This window comes from Opisthocomus hoazin, chromosome 2 (genome assembly GCF_030867145.1).
Source record: "Opisthocomus hoazin isolate bOpiHoa1 chromosome 2, bOpiHoa1.hap1, whole genome shotgun sequence".
In the NCBI taxonomy this organism is placed as follows: Eukaryota; Metazoa; Chordata; class Aves; order Opisthocomiformes; family Opisthocomidae; genus Opisthocomus; species Opisthocomus hoazin.
In genome coordinates, this window is record NC_134415.1 from 1,710,126 (window position 1) to 1,731,688 (window position 21,563).

Consider the following 21,563-nt stretch of genomic DNA (forward strand, 5'->3'; position numbering starts at 1 on the left):
AGAAAATGTGGACAGTATCCAACAGCATGCTCGGCCAGCCAAACTCTTTGTCATCTATTTTCATCTACCTCTATGAAAGCTGCTGGGTCTGTTTTCTTTTGCAAAAGCAGGGTAGCTGCCATTCCAAGAATTTGAGAACCTCTCCGATTTTTTGTGTTCATCAATTTTTTTCTTCTCACATCATTTCTTGGGTAATACATCATGCTCTCCGCCCTTTGGAGCAGCTGGTGTGAGATTATTGAATAGATGCAGTGCATTGATTCTGGACTGCTGGGAATTACCGGCTGGCACAGTGGGTAACAGGATAAGTATTAACTGTCGCAGATAGAGCTGTTTCTTCTGTACAGAGAATGGCTCCCTTCAGCTAAAAATAAAATACATATATTCTATTCATTTCTCCCTCTTCACGTTTTCCCGATTTCCAGGACTTTTGAAGTAGATCCCTATAATTCGTCTTCCATACGCAACACTAGCAAATAACAGCTATAGAGGTTTTGCTGCTCTGTATTTATATGCCTGATCCTTAATTTGCAGCTCTGATTTTCACAACGCTCAGACAGGTTCAGAATTGATTAGTGCAATGTAACATCTTCCAAATTCCACCTACACATAAGGAACGCCACCCGAGCTGTGCAGTATTAGGGTGAATAACGTGCAGTAATCCAGGCTGCAGCAGGCAGAATTTGCAGTATCGCAATCAGCGCGCATTGCTCTAAAGCCCCTGTACTTGCTGGTTTACAAACAGCGCAGATGGCAACACAAGCTTTAACTCTGGCAAGCATATATGAGATTAGATATTCTTTTTTTCCCATAATCTTTGCTAAGCTTGCTTCCTCGCAGAAATAAAGCTAGCAGAGGGCTCTGGGAGGGTGTACCAATCAAGTCTTACAGGCAATGAGAAATAAGGAGCTTTAAGATATAGTTTAATGCTATTCCCCATAGACTCCTTCTGAAGCCAAATTACATCTCAAATGTTTATGGTGATTCTGCAGGGAGTGTCGTTGTTCTGAAGAGAGTATGTACTCTGGATGTACTGATAGTGGACACAGATCATCCAGTCTTAACGACATTTGTAACAAGACATTGGGACTGTCAGTCATGAATATCCCTTTGCAAAAAAAAAAATAGTAACAGTAAATTGCAGTGCCATTATCTGTATAAGAAAGCCTCCTTATTAATTGCATCTCATTAGTGACTGCAATATTTTACTAGTAAGTACAAACACTGTCAAGGGAAGCTTTTAAATTGATTTTTTTCTTTTAAGTTGCTTGAATGTGATTAAGGATCTGAAGTCTAGAAGATGTTTTGACCTTTGTGGAGCTTAACTGAGAAGCTGCTTCAGGAAAAGTGAAAATGACTCAGACTTAAATTCCATAATGGGGAGCCGATGCACGTTGTGGAAAGGACAAAACACAGAGGGGATGGTACTAAGCAAAATTATGGTTAATAACAGGAGAATCTGAACTAAAATGCAGAAAATATAACAAAAAATATGAAGGATATCAGAAATACACTTCCTAATAATCTCACAGTAAGATGTAGCTAAACAGGTTGCAATGTTTTTTCTGATAAGTAAGAAGAACGATAGTTGTGGGGAAGGCATAATGCCTCAGTTCTTGGAACTGATAAGGCACATTCAGAACAAAATTGGAGGTATTGAACTAAGACAGCGATGCTACATATTGGGAATTGGATGCAAAGGTTTCTAAGGTGATGTAAGGCACAGACTCGGATTTTAAATTATCCCTTCTTCATTTCACCTGTTCTTTACTACCACCTTTTTTTCCCCCACACTTCCCACAATTATCAAGCATCTCTTGGCAAGTATAAAGGCCCTAAACTAATGTACTGATGTGTACCTTACAACACTTTACACATCTTAATTTGACAATTAGATGAGGGAATGTGAGCAGGAAACGCAAAATAACCCTGCAGGGTGCAGTTTCATGACATAGCTAAATTATCCTAATGGCATTGAACTACCACAACTCTCACACCAGTCAGGGGAGTTCCAGAGCCATTGCAAGCAAGAAGGACACAGGAGGGGTGAAGCCCCTTCCACCAGCAGCTAATTACAGCATTAACATGCTGTAAAGAAACATGTCTTAGTCAGTGGTGGAGTGTGCCTGTGTTGGTGGCTTTGTGTGTGTGTTCTGCTTCTATTCCTCCTTCAGACCAGCTCTCTGATCTGGTACTTCTCATGGACATAGCAGCATTACTATTAACGTGAGTAGGGGAACCAGGGAGAGTTGTGGGAGGAAGAAGAAGGAAGGAGCTCTGATCTGGGTGCTTCAATGCTACCTCAAGTTCAGGAGGTACCAAAGCCAGACATGGAGTGTGAAGTGTCAGCAGGTTCTTGCATGATGTGGTTGACAAAAGCAGCTAAATATTTGACAGGTACACCAGGGTTGCCACGCTTGATCAGGTCATTACTCCACTTGACCATTGGACTTGATAGTAGCTGAGTTTTCAAAGACAAATAGCCCATAACAGAGTGACTACTATTTGGAAAGAGTATATGCATATCTATGTCTATGCATAAGAAAATTCCTGCTCACTCAGTGAGCGTTGCACTTACGCAATGAAGCTTGAAGTCTGAGTCTTTGACTTAGCTTGTATAACTGCAAAAATTATTCATGATCCTAACATTACCAAACGCATCTACAAGATTTGTCTGGCTGACCTCCTAAGGCTCCGATTTCCACAATGCAATGACTATGCATTAGGCAAAAAAAGTACTTTCTTTTATTGGCTCTAGATTTACTACCCTTTGATTTTATTGCCTGTCTGGTTTTTTCCTCGTGTCTCTCAGCAGATGAGAACGAGGGGCTGATCTGTTTTCATTATGTTCATCATACTGCAAGAAAATGCGAGAACAATTATACAAAAGCAAACATAATTGCGTGAAAAAAAGCAGGAAAGAGCACTGCATTTCATCCTCCGCTTAGGCAAAGACAGTTTCCCCATGTTCCAATCTATTTTAACACTAGATAGCTCAATGTCAGCTTTGGTTTTAATTCATTATTAACTTCCTCAAGGCCTGCCGTGCCATAGCTCGAGTGGGCAAACTTGGAAAGGCCTCCTTGAATCCACTCAGCCAAATAATCCCACCTAGATCTTTCAAATCCTGTAGAAGGAGCTCTCTGCTGAGAACATTTGCCTGACCCGTCCATTTGCAGATAGCTTTCCCTAAATGTATTTCCTCTCATATCATGTATCTTCACTTGACGTTATATCCAGAATACAAGTGCAGAATTAAACTCTCTCTCGTGCATGCATACACTCCTATTCTCTGTTTTGGTAAGCTGCCTGAGAATTGCAATTCTTCTGCCAAATAAACAACCTCACTGCTCTATGTGGGTAAAGAGATTCTGAATTGGATCAACTATTGGGGTACCAGACATTATAAACAAAGAAAAACAAGTCTTAATTCTGCCAGACTAAAGAGAATTTATCCGAGAAAAATGTCATTGAGTCATCACAGACTCATAATGCATTTCAATTTTACTCAACAGAATTAGCATCCTCCTCATTTTAGTTGATGCAGGAGAAATAAATTGTTTGATGGAGCAGATCCAAGTGTATCTGTACCCACTGTTCTTTAATTTGAGGCAATTTCTTGATACAATAAGAACTCCAGTCACACTTTATTCCAATTCTGCAACATTAAGTAATGGATTTATTTCAGCTTGGTTTAAGCAAGAACATTCTGTTGCTATCGGCAAAGCCTCTTTCCCTTTCACGTCTCAAAGGCAGTATTTTTACCAGCCTAGGATGCCTCCTGCAGGAGTCAGGAGCCTCTGCTTATACCCATAATCCGAATTCCTCCTCTTTTCCACTCTTAGTATTGAACACAAGGACAATAACCACCATCCTTTGAAGTCCTTCATTCAATAACTTCAAGCAATAGCCAGGATTAACAGCTCCCAAAATGCTGTTTGCTTTGCTATCACCTGGCTATAGAAACAGCTAGATAAGAGCAAATGTTATTTTCTCCATCAGTGGTGAAATGCACGCTAAGAAAACAGTTTCCGTCGAGCTCAGTGCACAACAACTACGGAGAGGGAAGAAGTCAGACCTAGGTCATCGTCTGACTTCATTACCAGAGCAGGACAGAAAGGACAGAGCCAAAGTTCAGAGTCCTGCTGGAGCCAGGCGCCTCCAGAGCAGGCTGAAACCTGTTGTAAACATGCTCATGCTTTTAAGCATTGTTTTTTTGCCCTCAGTCTCATAGTAGCTTCATTGGCACGGCTACAACTCTGTGCTCTAAATCATCATTTTTGTGCAGGAAGTTCTATAGCTTTGTATTATTTTATGAAAGTTGTTCTTACGCAAATAGAAATTAGGAGCTGTTTGATTGTGGGTCCTCCTGTGTTTGCTTGCTTCCTGTGGATCTTGCTGATCTCTGTGATTTGATTTCCCTATTTATCTGAAAAAGTCAATTCAATTATAAAAAAGATATTAAGAAAAATCATTTTAAAACTAGAAATTAAGATTACTGGTAAAGCTTTGCACTCTTCCAGCCTGCGTTTGTCAGTAGACCACAAACCTCAGAAAACATGGAAATAGGTAATTAATTACAGGCCCATGCAAATGTGACTCTGACCCCTACAGCTGGCATTAGCCACTGGAAATCATCATCATCACTGAAATACAGGGAAGCAAGAATACTCATTCTATTCACCTTTCTCTTTCTTGTCACCCCACATCTTGCATATGTGCATACAAGAGATAGATGTGTGTCTTGAGGGGCCTGGACGATTTCCTTTTCTTACTGACTTCTGCCAGTGCTGGAAACAGAAATCCACGTGGGGGGTTGCCCGCCAAGTGGACTGCCAGCAGGGAGGGAGGACACGGCTTTCCTAGAACGTACGTAAAATTCTGATGTTAGATCGAAGTCCACAAAAGAGGGCAAAACAATTCCTTGTAGGTGAATCTCGGTGTATGTAGCTGAGCAGGTGCTGACAGGTCCCGTCACCCGAATGTGGGTTTTGCCAGAACAGAGGGCAGAACCCTGACCACCCTGGAAAAGCTGTGTGCTTCCTGAACGGTGGGCATCTGCGAAAGCATCCTCTAAATAAACACGCCGTGCATGTAGCAGCACATCACTTGCTCGGGGTAGCACAAAGTTTATGTCATTAAGTACCTCATCCAAGAGTTACGAAGTTATGAGATATCTAACCTGGAATATTCTCTGTGACAAGCTATGTATGTATATGTTTGCTACTGAGCAACACAAACGCAGTCAGTGTGATTGTGCAGGTCCACCACCTCCACCCTGGCACGCCTCACGCCGGTACGCAGTCAGCAAGGAGCGCAACACCTCCCGTGCCTGACTACGGGTGCGCAGCCATTCCGATCGGTCTCGTGTGGTCTCCTCCAGGATTTTCAAACACCCAGAAGCTGGATAGTGCTTGGCATCCAGTAACAGAGACAGAATCACAGAATCACAGAATGGTCGGGGTTGGAAGGGACCTCTGTGGGTCATCTAGTCCAACCCTCCCGCCAAAGCAGGGTCACCTACAGTAGGCTGTAGAGGACCTTGTCCAGGCAGGTCTTGAATATCTCCAGAGAAGGAGAGAAATGTGTCTCTGCAAAAGCCTGACATTGGCAAGGAGAGGAGTACGGACCACCGATGTCCCAGCTCGCACACAAGGCATGGAACAGAGCTCATTTCCTGGGAACAGACAAGAATTTCCCCAAAGCCTTTAAAAATATACATCTATTTCTAGAACTGTGAATTGTATACTACATATATATATACACACATATACCTGCAGACAGAGGTGGCTAAATGCAGCCCTCCCCTCTGTTCAGAACCGGGGGCCATGTCCGAGTTTGAGGAGGCAGAGGCTGCAGTAGCGGTTGGCAGGGCCCCAGGACGGGCACTGCCCCGCGCACTGGGACAATTTGGCCGCCCTGTGAACAGCTTTACACTTCGCTGTTCCTTTCAGCTGGCCTCACTCCTGCAGCAAAGCCAGATGTTTTGTGTTCTCACACTGGTGCTTGGATTCCCACACACCTGCTTTAGAGGGAAAACTATTTTCTCTATTATTTAGTGGCAATGAGACAAAGCTCTGACTACACCTTTTTGTCTTTATTAAATAAGGGAAGTTCTGACTGCCGAATATCTACCTTAAGCATTTTTACTAACTTGAAATATTTTGCCTCATTAGAAAAGTATTTACTGCTACTTCTAAATGACCTGTTACAAAAGATTACCCATCTCCTGTATTTTCCTCTCAAAGATTTTTATGTGCCGGCTCCTGAAAATAAAATACATTGTTCTCATTCTTGCCTTATTATTACTTAATCTATCAAGGACTTCTGAGTGCTTGAAGCTCCTACAAATCCGTAGGCCTATAAGATGGCAAACAAAATAAAATGTTCTGAATAGATATTTTTCCTTGCATGCTTTGGAGGTAAAATAGGAAGGCAGAACCTTAGAGGACTTTAAGATCTGGGTAGATACGAGTTTAAGGAGGAACAGAGGAAACACTATAGAGCCGGATGCATATGTTCATAATAAGAAACAATTTTGAGAGAACAGGAACAGAGACGAGAGTACGGGTTTCTTTTTTTATAGATATTGACGGCTTAGTTTGGATAGAGAAATGGTAACTGTATTTCTGGGGCAGCTTTGGTATTTTACTGGGTTATTTTGCTTCTCTAATGACTCTGCAGGCAGGCTTCCTGCACACCAACTCCAGCAGGTCCCACAGTCCAACAGCTCCACCGGTCCTCCTGCAGCCAGCACCAGCAATGGGCCACGAAGCTCCAGCTTTTCCTCTCTGTGAGGAAGACTACAGTTTACTTTGGCACCGCTCTCCTGCAGCTCCAGATAGGTCATGGATTTGTCCTGGTCACTTCTGCTACTGCTGAAGTTTACCAGTGTTTGGCCAACCTCTAGTTTCCTTCATGCATTTTGCTGCTGTTCATGTTCTCTTTGCCAACACCAGCTTTGGATTCAGTCCAGCCCTTTTTTGCTATGACGGGCGAGATAAACTTCTTTGGCTATTTCACATATGATCCTTCCTTACCATCTCTGGATCTTCCCTTTTTTTTCATTTTAGGTAAGACTAGTTAAAAGGAGCTTGTTGATTTTAAATACCTTGAACTTTGATGGGCAAACACCAAGAGAACAGAATCAATCTGTTAACTTCACGACCTACAGATGATTATTTGCATTCATGTATGTTTAAACAGCAAGTCAGCATGTGGTTAGATATCCAAAGAGTATCAGCTGCTACATAAGGAGGAGGTGGCATTTGGAAGCTTGTAAAAAAGAAAAAAAAAGAAAAAAAAAGGTATCTGAAATTGAGAAGACTGAGTCTTAGTGGCAGTGACATACAACAAAATCTGGGCCACTCGAGGCCTCACAGAATAGTGAAAGGAGAAGCCTAGACCAGGAAAACGTAACTGTCCCCAAGGACCTGCTAGCAGTCGGAGCCTCAAAAGACGAGCTGTTACGCAGGAGGGATCCTGAGTGCCTGCTTCACCTCACTGTGCCACTGCAGAGCTCTGTAGGGACTTACTACCCAGGCACAGAAACTGGAATACCTCTCATTTCACTTAAAAGAGAAATTTCATACTGCAGAAAATTGTCATTAGCTTGGGATTCATTATTATTCCTAAAATGTAATTGTCACTGTATGTGGGAGAAATATATTCATCCAGAATTTGGTGCAAGTGTTTCTGTGCGGAGAGCTTTCTTAAGTCACGAAGAAAGTACTCGTTCAAGTGGGAAGAACACAGAGGGAGCAAAAAACCTTACAAAGTTGCTAAGACTAAAGAGAAGAGCCCATTTCAACCCTCTGCCAAGCAATACAGAGTTCTAGGATGCTAATCAAGCGTTCGGAATATCCCGTAGCAGATCTGTAGCTGCTGATACAGGATGCTGTATCTGATAGTTAAAGAACGTCCCTGTGTTGATGTGTTGACTTCAGAGTTTGGGGCGGGGGGGGATGGAACAGACAACGCTCGTGCAGTATGTTGAATAATAGATGTGTTTGTCACTTCACTCCTGACAACGCTCCTGGAGAAGCAGAGGCTTTAGTCTAAGACCTCCTGCAATTCAGACACATCATTTCTGAAAGAACAGAGCGTGTCAGAGACCTACCCGTGGCTCAGCGAGCTGATTCACCTCTCGAGCCAGACTGCAAACCTCACAGTGTAAATGTCACGTCTGTCTAAATTTGGGTGAGCTAATTAGGCGTCGCAGAACCAAGTGAAACTGTTCATGACACTGGATGTCATTGCAAGCATTCTTGTCCCATGGTCTCCAGAAATCAATTCCAAGTTCAACAGACACTTATCTAGTACCATCAGCAAATAATTATGTTATACGCCATTCTGTAAAAAAAGTGCATACATGCGAGCTATGGAAGAGCTATTGAACAGCGCAGAATGGTTACTTGCTGCACGCCAAGTCCCTTGTCTCCTTTAATGGCACTCTGAGGTTCCAGCTGTAGAAATGCGGGGTTCTGCAGCATTTCCCTTGCCTCTTGCACACTTGCTGTAGTCCTGACCCTTGGAATTTCTTTACATGGGAATGCACAGGGTTATAACCAGGAGACGCAAAACCTGGTGTTGGAACTGTGTTGCTCACCACAGAATGTTAGGGGTTGGAAGGGACCTCTGTGGGTCACCTAGTCCAAACCCCCTGCCCAAGCAGGGTCACCCACAGCAGGCTGCACAGCCTTGTCTAGGTGGGTCTTGAATATCTCCAGAGAAAGAGGCTCCACAGCCCCTCTGGGCAGCCTGGGCCAGGGCTCCGTCACCCTCAGAGGAAAGAAGTTCTTCCTCATGTTCAGCTGGAACTTCCTGTGCCTCAGTTTGTGCCCATTGCCCCTTGTCCTGTCGCTGGGCACCACTGGAAAGAGTCTGGCCCCGTCCTCCTGACACCCACCCTGCAGATATTTAGAGGCATTTCTAAGGTCCCCTCACAGCCTTCTCTTCTCCAGGCTGAACAAGCCCAGCTCCCTCAGCCTTTCCTCGTAGGAGAGATGCTCCAGTCCTCTCATCATCCTCGTAGCCCTCCGCTGGACTCTCTCCAGTAGCTCCTCATCTTTCTGGAACTGGGGAGCCCAGCACTGGACACAGTACTTCAGATGGGGCGATTATGGTGATTCAGATCCCTCAGTACTCAGGTCAAGGAAGGACTCCTTCTGCACACCATCTACACTGAAGTTGCTAGATGGAAGCTATAATTTTGCAAACTAAGCAACTTCAGTCTTTGTGGATTTTAGTTGCAGTAGAAATTTGGAAGTGGGTACACACATTTAGAATTGATCAGAAATCTTATGTCAAAAATGATTTCCATCAGAAATACAATTCAGGGAAATGTGCCCCCATCTCATTTTTCAGAAGCTTCTGTGAAAGCTTTGGGACATTTCCACTGGAGACCTTCTAAGCTTCAAGCTAGCTTGCATAGTTCCTTTAATAAACTGAATCTCAAAAACTTCCAACTCTGGGAGCTTCACCTTGTTGCCCATATTGAAATCAAGGTTTGCAGGGCTTCCAGTCCCAAAAACTTAAACAAGGTGTGAGGTTCCTGATTCTCTTAGCCTCGTCACTCCACTAGGACACTTCTCTGCCAGGAAGGCATGGCTGTAAGTGGGTTCTTGTGTGTTATGATAAACTTGAATGAAATAAATACACTCCCCGCACACAGCTGGGCTAAAAGGTCTGTGAATGTAATCAGTGTATATGGAAAGTCTGTAAAGTCTTTCAGAAATTACAGATAGCCAGGACTGCCTGGATGTCCCTGTGAAGGCTAGAATAAGTAAAATGCCAAATAAGAAAATACCTGTAAAGAAGCAACGACAAGGAAAAAAACCCACAAACAAACCCCACATAAATTTTGGTCACATCATCAACACACTCTGAACTGAACTTACAAGTGGCCATAAACAGGCAGAGAAGCAAACCTTCCCGTTTTCTATATCAGCAGAGTAAGAAACCCAAATACCTATTCCAAAATGAAAGACAGTTTCAGAGAAACCTGCCCAGCACTGCCGAGAGATGGATCATGATGAACCGCAGTCCTTGTAGCTGGCCAGATGAATGCATCATTCCTGTCTGGACACAGACTGGCCTAGTTTTTGCCCAGATACAATTCATTATCCTGAAACTAAACCTGGAAGCCACTACAGCTGCTCTCCATAGTTGTATTCATTGTTGTGGCAGAATAAATCATAAACTACACTCGCCATCAGAACACTTATTCATGGTAATCATTTGGTGAAGTTTCCTGATATGCACTGGGTTAAACCAAACCCCAGCAAACCTTGGATTCACATAAATCCAGTGTTTTTCTTCCTAGAAATGGTTCTACCTACAGTATTTTCTTGATGATTATTAATCTTGATGCTAGGGGCAGCTTGTTTTTTCCCCTCTCTTCCTAAGAACATGCTATTTTTGGCGTAGATAAAGCAGCCATCCCTCTCCCAAAAGATTTAACAAACATCAATACTTTCAGCATCCTTTGGAAGTGGAATTTGCTTTTTTTGTGCTGTATGTAATCGTTGATAACAGAGTTAAGTGGAGATTCAATTAATTTCTGATGCTGCTTTCCTCAAGACTTTATAATTTAAAAAAAATACTTTTAATATCTAATTTAACAGTACTATAAATCCCAGAAATGGAGAACATTAGGAATGTGAAATCTCCTATTTCATAATGATAAATAACATAATTTGGCATATGCGCAATACCTCCTGCGCAAAGATCCCAGAATTTCAGAAATGTTAGTGTAAAGAACAGAAAATGGGGTGCGTGACCAGTGAGTTCCACCATGTCCTTGTACGCACTGGTCAGCCAAGGCACAGAGCATCTACATGAATCTGCTTGCCTAAGGTTACTCGGGAGGTAAATGGGAGGGGGAAGGAGAGAGAAAAACACCAGTCTCGACTCTTTTTTCGTTGTTCCGGCCCGCTCAAACACATTCCCGCTGTGAGGAACTGTAGGCACGTTAATGGCTTCAGCTGCCACTGCTTTCCTTTGACAAAAGCACCTGTTTTATCAATATCTTGGGTCCTGTTGTCCTTAGACAAATTACTGAGGTTATTATCCACCAGCTATGAACTAAGACACTCCCTGCTTGTCATTTCTTTAGCAGTGACAGCAGAGAGGTCACCCGTTATACCTGGCAGCGTGACAATCATAAAAGCCTACTCAAAAAAGCAATTAAATGTTCTGAATAAAAGTAATATTTATATTCATAACAATGAATTTTGGCAACAGATACACCTTGTTTACACCTACAAAAGCTTCAAGTGATCCCTCCACAAACAGGGCATTTCAAAAATGTTGCTACCTGTTCCCAGAAAGGATCAGGAAACAAAGGAAGAGATTTTAAATTTTAACCTCTCCATTTTAAGACAGTTTCTGACACTTGATTGATGGCCATAGAATTCAAGAGCTACAGTTTGGGAGCCTGCTGATTAAAAGCTCACATCACCTTGAGCTTGGAGGTGAAAAGCAGGGAGAGTGAAAATCCTCTAGCTGCATGAACAAAAGGAGGGCAGAAAAAAATGAAAAGTGTAGAAAGGAATAATATTTGACTGCTAAGTGGTATTGATTTCTTATTCATAATTACCATGGTTCCTTGATGCCTGAGATAGAAACACAGCTCCTCTGTGCCAGGTGCTCTACGCAGAGTGAGAGGGTACCGATGGCCGGTATACACAAAGCAGCAGACAGAAGAAGCAGAAATGAAGAAGGATTGAAGCACAGGGATTAAGATACTGATTATTCCCTCCTAATTTGAAGCACTTAGCGAATCTACCTAAATTAGAAAGCTAGGAACCTGCACTTTCTCTACACTGTGGTGAAAGCAAGAGGGGATGAAGCAGTGCCTGGGTTTTTCTCTGCTCGCTGTTCACTAGGTTCGTGACTGATGCAGTTTGCTGGGGGTGCTACCTGGGACGAATGACCACAGCAACTTTCTCGTGTTTCTGCAGAAGTCAGCCCGTAGAGTTGAGGTGGGAATTCAGTTCAGATCTCCTCAGCCAGAAGGGCTGTATTCATAGGCAATTTTTCTAGAAATATGTTCGAATGGAAGAGTTGAAATGCTAGTGATGCAGCTCCACGGATGAATACCTACAGTAGAGAGAGAGTACTTTTGCCTAAATTGGGTTAAGGCAAACTGAAGTGATAAGCTAAAGAGAAAAGAACTAATCCCACATAAGTAGAACAATATCCACGTTGTAAGTACAGGGATTTTGATTCACATCACAACTTGAACTGGCAATAACTGCCCAGCACAGCTGAGGTGTGGTCTATGGCCTTATCCATAGGCACATCCTTCTTTTTAAGGGAGTTCAGGAAAGGTATCAGATATTGAAACACGCTTCTGTGCTAAAGCAAAGCTAAGGATTCCTTGATGCAGACGGCAGCCAAGCCAAGGCATGGGCGCCTCAGTTTCTGATGGTCTGAGTCTCTTCTACTGCTAGCAGAATGAATGCTGTATCCCTTAGACTGGAAAAGAAACATCTGGGCTTTGTTTCAACAATTCAGATCTGGATGGAGACAGGCAGGGAACACAGAACTGCTGTCAGTGCAGAAAATCCCTCACAACACTGCCTTTGAACAAGTAACAGTTTGTACTCCAGCATGCACAGTGCACCCATCGTGCAAACTGCATCTGAGCTAAAGTTCCCTACACATTCATATTGTATACGTTGATTGTGATACGCACTGTCCAAAATCTGAAGAGACAGAAATATTTCTCAAACACCAGGGCTTCTGCATTTAGTTTTGTGTTACCAGTTCCTGGGGCACCCTGTCGGTCACCAGCCAAACCAGTGGCTGGTTTGATTTCCCCTTTCCACTCTGAGTGAGAGCCCTGTCCATCCCTCAACACTAAAGAAATGGGGCAGAAGTTTGACACAAGCTCCTCAAAACAGGCAAATTCCAGATGGAGCCATCAAAAAGCTCACTTCAGCATCCTCTGGGTAAAGAGCCATTCCCACCACAAAGCAGCTGAGACAAGGGAAGGCTCAGGGTGGAGGAGAGGCAGAGAGCCGTCTCTTGCCTGTGAATAACCCGGCAGGATATTAACCTGCCTGTCAGAAGAAAAAGTACCATCACTCCTGTTCTAGCCAGCAGGAGGGAGTTGTTCCTTCTTGCCTCAGCTCTTCACAGCCTGGACTCTTTTGTGTAGAACAGGCGATTTAAGCAGGAAGAAAAAGAAAATTAAAAAAAAAAAATCACCTGGTGTTCCCCTGTGTAATTCTCACAAAGGTAGAGATTCCATAATAGAACAGAAGATCACAGTTCCAGCCCTTGCCTCCAACCTAAGAGACGCGTTGACTACTTGTTGGCGTTGACAACAGGCGTTGGACCGGTGGGGAGCCTCCGAGCAGGGAGAGCTCTGGGGAGAGGGAAGGGTGGCTGCTCTAGCCCAAGGAAAAATGGGAACTCCAGTTTCCCTGCTATACGAAATGGGACAGAAGATCTCAGTTTGACAAGACTTTTAAGGGCTCATTAGTTAAAAATGAGTTAAAAATCGTTAGCTAAAAATGTAAACATCCAGGCTGAATTCCAGAGCAAATATTGTATTATTCATAGTATTTTAAATGCTAACTATACAAGATTTCATTTGAAACACTTTCTAACAATGAGATCACTGAATAATACCAAAATACAGTGTATGTTTATGATCTTTTAAGATTGCAATTTGTTTTGATTACATCAAACAGCATCTGCTCTGTTTTCTCTTTACCCAAAGCACCAAGAACACGCATAATCACAGTATCACTCTGTATTTTGGAATTTGTAAGTCTTTCTGCACATTTCATTAAAGGGGAAGTCTTCCAAGGCAAACTTGAAAATATATAACACAACATGAGGAAAAAAAAAACCAAACCTGTCAGGAATACTGCATATTTGCATTTCTTTTACTAGAGGTATTTATATTCAAGAAAAAATGTCTCTGTTGCAGCTCAGATTCTTCCTCAGCCATAATCTTTTGTTTATGCCATGCAGTGGTGTAGTCAGGCATAGGCTATGATCACTGTGGTGTACAATTTTTAATTTCCTAGGGGCAACATATTTTTTTTTCCACAAGTGGCAGGTTGTTTATAGTTGTCATTTAGAGCTGCTTTTTCACTGTTCTTCTTCGGGTCTTTTATTAACATACTGCCAGACACTGCTCTATGACGGCCCACGCTGGGTTAGGGATCATGTTGTCTGCAGTGGCAGGTCTACCTTGGCAGATTACGGTTATAAAATGGGCAGGGGGCAATTGACTTGTCAGAATATTTACAAATTTCAAATTGCTATCTGCACGCTTAATGACTTTCACAAAGAAAAAGATTGCTATGTCACCATATCCGCACCTCGTGATGTATGGTAATAGCTGGAGAAGATGGGCCGGGAAGGAGACAGCCCTCATTAGAAGCTAATAGCTGTGATTGACATGAAAAAACATGCAGGCAAAAGGAGGGTAAACACATTTGGATTTAAGTGGCTTTATTGGAGGGCGTATTGAACCAAGAAGCCTTGCTAGCCTTCCATAGACTCTACTGCAGACAGAAGTATCAGTCTGAGCCCAACAGCTGTTATTCCTGAAGGCACCTCCAACTCTTCCCCTGGCTATTTTAATCCATAAACACTGCCTGCAATTTAAAAAGACTACCGTGGCTTGTCTATCTTACACTTGATTCATCTCTAACAAGTTGTCAAACAATGCTGTAAAATAACTTTCTTTTTAATGTAACCTACGACTTCTGACGTGCATCCTTGCTGCATTTTCCTGTTTCTGACTTTCTGTCCCTGAGGAGTCCCCACCCCTCGGACCAAAGAGCAGCCCGTGTTCTAATTTCTCTAGAGTGACTTCCAGCATCATTTGGTCTTCTAATAGAAAAGGGGAATAAAGACCAAACCATCTTTTCTTCTATTGTCCTAGAACATCTTTCCCTGCCCCTTTTTCCAGAACGCTCTCATCCTCTTCCTTTCCCCTTCTTCTCTGTACTCCTTCAGCTCATTATCAATCTCTTCTCAGGCTCAGAATCACAAGCGTGATGAATTCCCACCAAATGTACCAGTCTTTGCTCAAAGCCTCCATCACAGTCTGGGATTCCTGCTGCCAGGCTGGAGGCCACTATGGGGCAAGAGCCCCAGCCTTTCTCCCACCGAGAGCAGACATTTCTGCAGGCACCCATTAAGCAGCAGTCTAAGCCCGTTAGCCAAAGACCTCCGTGAACCACAGCGTCGTGAATGATGGCATCACCACAGTACAGATCTAAAACTGTGACAGGCGGGCTTTGGACCACTCAGTGGTCACCAAGAGGACCATCTTGTTGGGGGCAGTGAGGGACCATACAGAAACTGACTGCAGCTCAAAAGCCTTTACATGACCATTCTTGCCACAACAGAAAGCCACTGATTGTTCATTTCTCCATCAAGTATCGGTTTCCTCGGATACCTCACCTTTTGTTGCTATGCTTCCCAAGCTAAGGTGGGAGGGAAAAAAGTCTCGTCACAGTAAAAAGCAGTAAGAAAAGAAGTTTAGAATTTTTTTTTAAATTTTAGCTGTTTTGCAAACAGAGTTATGCTTTAATTCTCATTGCCTGTGCCCTCCCAAGGAATCAACTGCTGCGAGACCCATCAGCACCCCCACTAACGACTGCCTCCTTCCAACCCTCCTACCTCTTCAGAGGTGTCAATTTTATTCTTGCCAGAAGCCAAGTGCAACAAAGAGCATGCAACCCATGCCAGCCTAACCCTTCCCTCTGGTGGGTAAGAACTTTTCCACTGACTAGAGTGGAGGACTGTATTCTTACTGGGAGCATCTCTTGTGATAAAACAGCACAAGGTCACATATGCAGCAAGATGATGATTAAATACGTAGCTGCTGTGTGTCACGCTTTCATCAATAGAGGTCTAAGGACTTTGGTACAATGGTAAGCACCGTGTTAGATCACTCTTTCAGATGGCACACAAAAGAAGAGAGAGCTGCTCTGACAAAATGAGAGGGATAGTAGCAGAACTGAGGACAGAAACCAGATCTCCTCAACACCAAACCTGTTCCTTCTCCACCCAGCAATGCTTTCTTCCTAAGTGGTTTCCTGCACACAACATTTACAAGAATTTTTGGCAGCATAAGGCTTTTGCACATTAATTTTATAATTACAAATACAAAACAAACTGTTTGAAACTTGTTGCCTGAAATACTATAATTTACTTCTTGTTTCAGTATTGTTTACCAGCTCCATTTTTCATAGTCTTTGAAAATGTTAAAAAAAAAAAAGGGTAACAGTCTGAGAATCTGGTTCATCACAAAACAGAATGTTACCTAAAAATGAAAAATTTACAAATGTTTTTAATGTTTCTAAGGAAACCAGAAAATCACAAACCACTTCTGTCAGAGCTGTTAACATAGGAATGACACGTGTTTTCTCCATATATATGTAAAAACATATTCGCAGCAGAAAACGCCTGTTTTCATTTTAAACAAAATGGGAGTGATAAAATCTTCTGAAATCCAGGACCTCTGCTTAGCCATGAGCCAACAGCAACACGGCAGAGTCAACATCACAAACCACTGCCTAAATCCCTCATAATCTCAATGTTCAGTTTCTCACTCAGTGGTCTGTATCTTACATTTGCTAACAAGCCATCACAGAATCACAGAATGGTAGGGGTTGGAAGGGACCTCTGTGGGTCATCTAGTCCAACCCTTCTACCAAGCAGGGTCACCTATAATAGGCTGTAGAGGACCTTGTCCAGGCGGGTCTGGAATATCTCCAGAGAAGGAGACTCCACAACCTCCCTGGGCAGCCTGTTCCAGGGCTCCGTCACCCTCAGAGGGAAGAAGTTCTTCCTCGGGTTCAGCTGGAGCTTCCTCTGCTTCAGTTTGTGCCCGTTGCCCCTTGTCCTGTTGCTGGGCACCACTGGAAAGAGTCTGGCCCCGTCCTCCTGACACCCACCCTGTAGATATTTGTAAGTATATATTAGGTCCTCTCGCAGCCTTCTCTTCTTCAGGCTGAACGTAAACATCACATTGAAGGCACTTCAACATGTAAAAGTATTTATTACTAACTACCTCGCCTTCATCCCAAAAAAGCACAGAACAATGTTTTTACTCTGTTTTTTTCCCCTTCTCTCTTTTTAAGTGCTCTAATATGAGGTCAACAGCTATTTAGAAGTGAAAGGCACTTGCTTCAGGAAAAGTACTGTGTTTATGAAGAAGCTATTTAGTTCATTTGATGTGGCAAAAAGGAGCTTAAAATTCTACACTTAAAAAATCTCATCACAATCAAGCAGCCTATGCATACACAAAATTGCAGACATATAACTGAACTGCAGTCTGAGTCCACATATCCCCAGGCATCGCAGTGAGACTTCTGCATTGGGTACAGAAGTCGTATCCTGGAGCCAGAGAGAGAGACCTTGGCATCTCCACAGTTCACCAGTTGGATGGAAAGAATCAGCCTTTGGTCATGATGACGTATCTCTGTTGACTCTAAAGGGAGCATGGAGCAACCACAACCCTGATTCAGAGACTCACTCACAATAGGGAAGATGGATATAGTCCTCCATGTAGGTCACCACTTGTGCTAACAGAAATCTGCAAGAAATGTCAGACCTGGAACAAGCTTGCCCAAAAAGGAAAACAAAAATTCAGTGTATATAGAGATATAGTGTATATACCTGAACTCACCAGGGTGTCACATGACGCTAGTGGGGGAGCTACATTTCTTGCTGCCTAAAGAATCCGTTTATAAGTACTTAGGTAAGTAAATATGGATGGCAACTTCAATTTAATCCAGTTTAGTCCTGCATGTCTAAAACCATTCATGAAAACTGGACTTCAACAATTAGAGCCCATTATTTCTCTTTGCCTTGATTTCCTGATCTCTAATACAAGACTGATGAGACTTCTGTGTTTTAGGACATATGTAAGAAAGATCAGTCCATAAGCATCAACATCACCATGAAAGAGATCTTCAGCTTCTGAAACTGTGCTTCAGATGGTTTCAGACAAAGCCGTCCAGACAAAACTGTGCCATAACTATTGGCATGCTTCTTTGGGAAAAAAAAGGGTGCTTAGCCTTTGAAAAGTATGATGAAAAAGAGAGCTAAATCTGAATGATACAGTAAACTAAGTCACTTGTCTATTTTATTACTTCAGAGTGTTACCAGAAATAGCTTTGCTTACCAGTCCTCTCCAAATTGTCACATCTGTAAGTTTAAAATAGCATTAGCTTTTTCTTCTTTTCTTTTTTTTTTTTTTTTGATATAGGCCATAACAGTTCTGGATATTAACAACTGATATAAAGGATGGAATTCCCCTCACCTGATTTCAGACACCTCAGTTTAATGGCCTGTTAAAGCTAGAAATATAAACTCACTTTAATGTCAACAGAGAGAATCCTGCATAAATAAATTAGAACAAAGCGCACTTAAGAGCACACGTCCTTTCAACAGGACTAGGTGGCTAGACTAAACACCTAATTTTTGGATGGATAAAGTTAGGTGAAATGAATTCTTTTCCATCCTTCTGTCACAGACAGATTTCTTGTCATATAATGGGTTGAAGATCATATGTAATTTCTGTGAATCCTGTAATCCTGTGTTACTCTCACTAGTATAGTAAGCAGCAGTATCAGTTTAGGCATTACAGTCTTCACGGAACTCCTGGAATAAACCCAGGGATTAGGGATCCAGGGGCTGATGAGGACAATGTGAACAACGAGCTGCTTTTCTGGAGAACCAGAGTTTGCACTTCCATGATGATGCTAATTCTGCTAACAACGGCCTCGGCAAGTCTAGCTCATCTAGAGGTATTTCACAACTATCTCATAATACATCTCTGAGCACATCTTCCTGAGACAGATTGGGCAGTGTAAACTCATACGAATTAATGCAAATACTTTTCTGGAAAACAGTGCCAGTAATAACGTGAACAAACGCTTGCTAAAATAAGTCATCTATAATATGACACATGAAGGTTGCCACCTATCAATCAGAGCTCTTGAAAAAGGTAGGTTTGAGCATTTATTCTTCCTTCAGTTTCCATGGTTATTTTAAGGTCTTTAAATGACCCCTCTAGAGAAATTAAGTTAAACATAGAAATTTCTTTTAAACACAGCAAACACCGAGCTTCAGAGAAGAAATCTGCTATCAGAAACTTCATTCAGCACTGATATTCCTATACCAAAGCACACAAAACAGGCTTATGAATTATCACATGAACTCCTCGCACCCTGGCATTTAGAATTAATGTCTTATTAGTCATCATGCAAATACAATATATCAGGACTCCCAATGAACTTCTGCTGTACTGGAAACAGTAAATATAAATAATTAATATTGTGGAACGAAGGACGTGATGATGCCATATCTCATAATCGGGATAAGGAAGTACCAAACTTCATTACAGTACAGTCTCAGTGAGCCAAAATTAAGGCAAAAGTTATGTCTAACCAACCCACCTTTCAGGAACATACTGAAATGCCTTACTGTTATTTCTGTGCGTATTCATGAGCATTGCCACCAGTACAGCCTGCCTATCACTGTCCACACATAACAACTGATCACATTGCCACAAAAAACTGCTTCAGGACAGATGCAAAACAGAAGTAATACTGCTCCCCCCAGTAAAAAATAATTTTACTTTGTTGCTTTCATGTGTCTGCAGATATTCTCTACGTTTATTTTCTACTCTCTTTAAGGATGTTGTCCTTTATTATTAATTAAATGGAAAATATCCATAGCCAGTGATTGAATTATCCCAAAGTACTGCTTAAAATGATCGATATTGATCAAACTAGAAGGTAGAAAGTACCGCTGGTCTTCTTAATGTAAGTGGTTTGGCTCAAGAAATGTTTTGATCAAATTAAGTGGAAGATCCAATTAACCTGTGATTAAATTAAGTGGAGGGCAAGCCATATAGGCATAAATCCCATACACATTGAGATGAAACTAATAGTAATGCACATATTTACAAAGGCTGCCAGGGGAAAGCATGCAATAAATTCAGCACAGGAAAAAGGTCACAGAAAGAGAGGGAAAATAAAGCATGAAGGGATTAGAATACAGAAAGAAGATAAATACAGCTACAGATCATGATTACCATTGGCAGAGCATTATCCAAGGCTGGGAGATTAAAGACTGTGAATATGCGGAGTATGAAAAAAATTCTTCCAGATTAAAAATCTAATGCAATGCAAAACTCCATGATTCAGATTGAAATAGAATTCCAGAAGCTACAAAACAGTTTCTTAGATAAGGTCAAATTATATACATCTGTAGTCTGTACCTCATGGGCAGCACGTGATTTTATCAGTGGCAGGGACAAGTTGTCAACCCGCAATGCAGGCAGACAAACCCAATGCCTTTCTTGCACGTGGCAGATCCTCGCTCTTTGCGGATTGGGATGTTTCTGGCAATACACTCACTGAAGGGCCATTTGAAACAATTCAAACAGTCAGATACCTCTCCCTGCACGACCCACTTTCTTATAAGAGAGACCACCGCCTTATTTCTTCCTGAGGACTCCGAACAGAATAAACACAACCTATTCCCAAAGAAGCCTGCATATTTTCCACCCACTGCCACAATCCTAATACAGCAAGGCTAGAACAACAGAATTATTGTTCTTCGTGACTCCATGCCACCCAATGTTGGAACAAAATTATCTGTCTCCGAAACAACTGGTTTCAAAAGTAGCATCCCACTCAAATGAAAGAGTGAATTTTAAGCTGGGTGCCAAGCCAGGCAGAAATGCCAACACCAGTTTATATGTTGTTATCTTGTAAAGACTTGCTTTTTTCTGAAGTTTTTAAGAAAAAATTGTTAGATGTTGTGCTGCTCAAAAAAAATAAGGTCTATGTTTGTCTTTTGCCCTAGTTAGACCACAGCAATACATCAATCTTGAGCCTCATCTATTGGCATTTTGAAACCCCACTAGTACTCCCTATATGCAATCTGGGAGCATGTACACAAACTTTATTTAAACAGTTTTGGCACATTTTTCAGATTAAGGCAATGGAGAAACTAGTTGTCTGTAAGTTATTCAAGAACAATAAATTACACATATGGAACCTAATGGCACTATAGAACCCATATATTTCTACTGGATACTTACAACAGCAAATGACTACTTAAAAGCACCATCCTACAAGTGATACTTCCATTCTGCCAAGGCACTGGTCATTTTTTTCAGACAGTACTTTATACCAGTACTCAGGCAAACATTGCCTAGAATTTGGACTCTCCCCTGAAGTGCAAGACGATAATTTAGAAGGTACAAGCCCCATAGTATTTCAGGGCTCAGTGATTATACATCAGACACCTAAGTATCTTCCTGAAAGCTGCCTGCTCCAAGACCATAGACAACTGTCTTAAGCTCCAATTTTACATAGCATCTCTGCTTCCACATCCATCAGCTCTTTTCCACAACCTCAGTCATCTTCTTCAGGAGTTTTGCAGTAACTACGGTAGACAGTGGACTTAGTAGGTACTCAGCATTTTCAGCTCACAGATTTAAGGCATCTCTGTGAAAGAACCTTAAAGAAGGAAGTTCTTCAAAAATTTATGGCCTTTCTCATCTG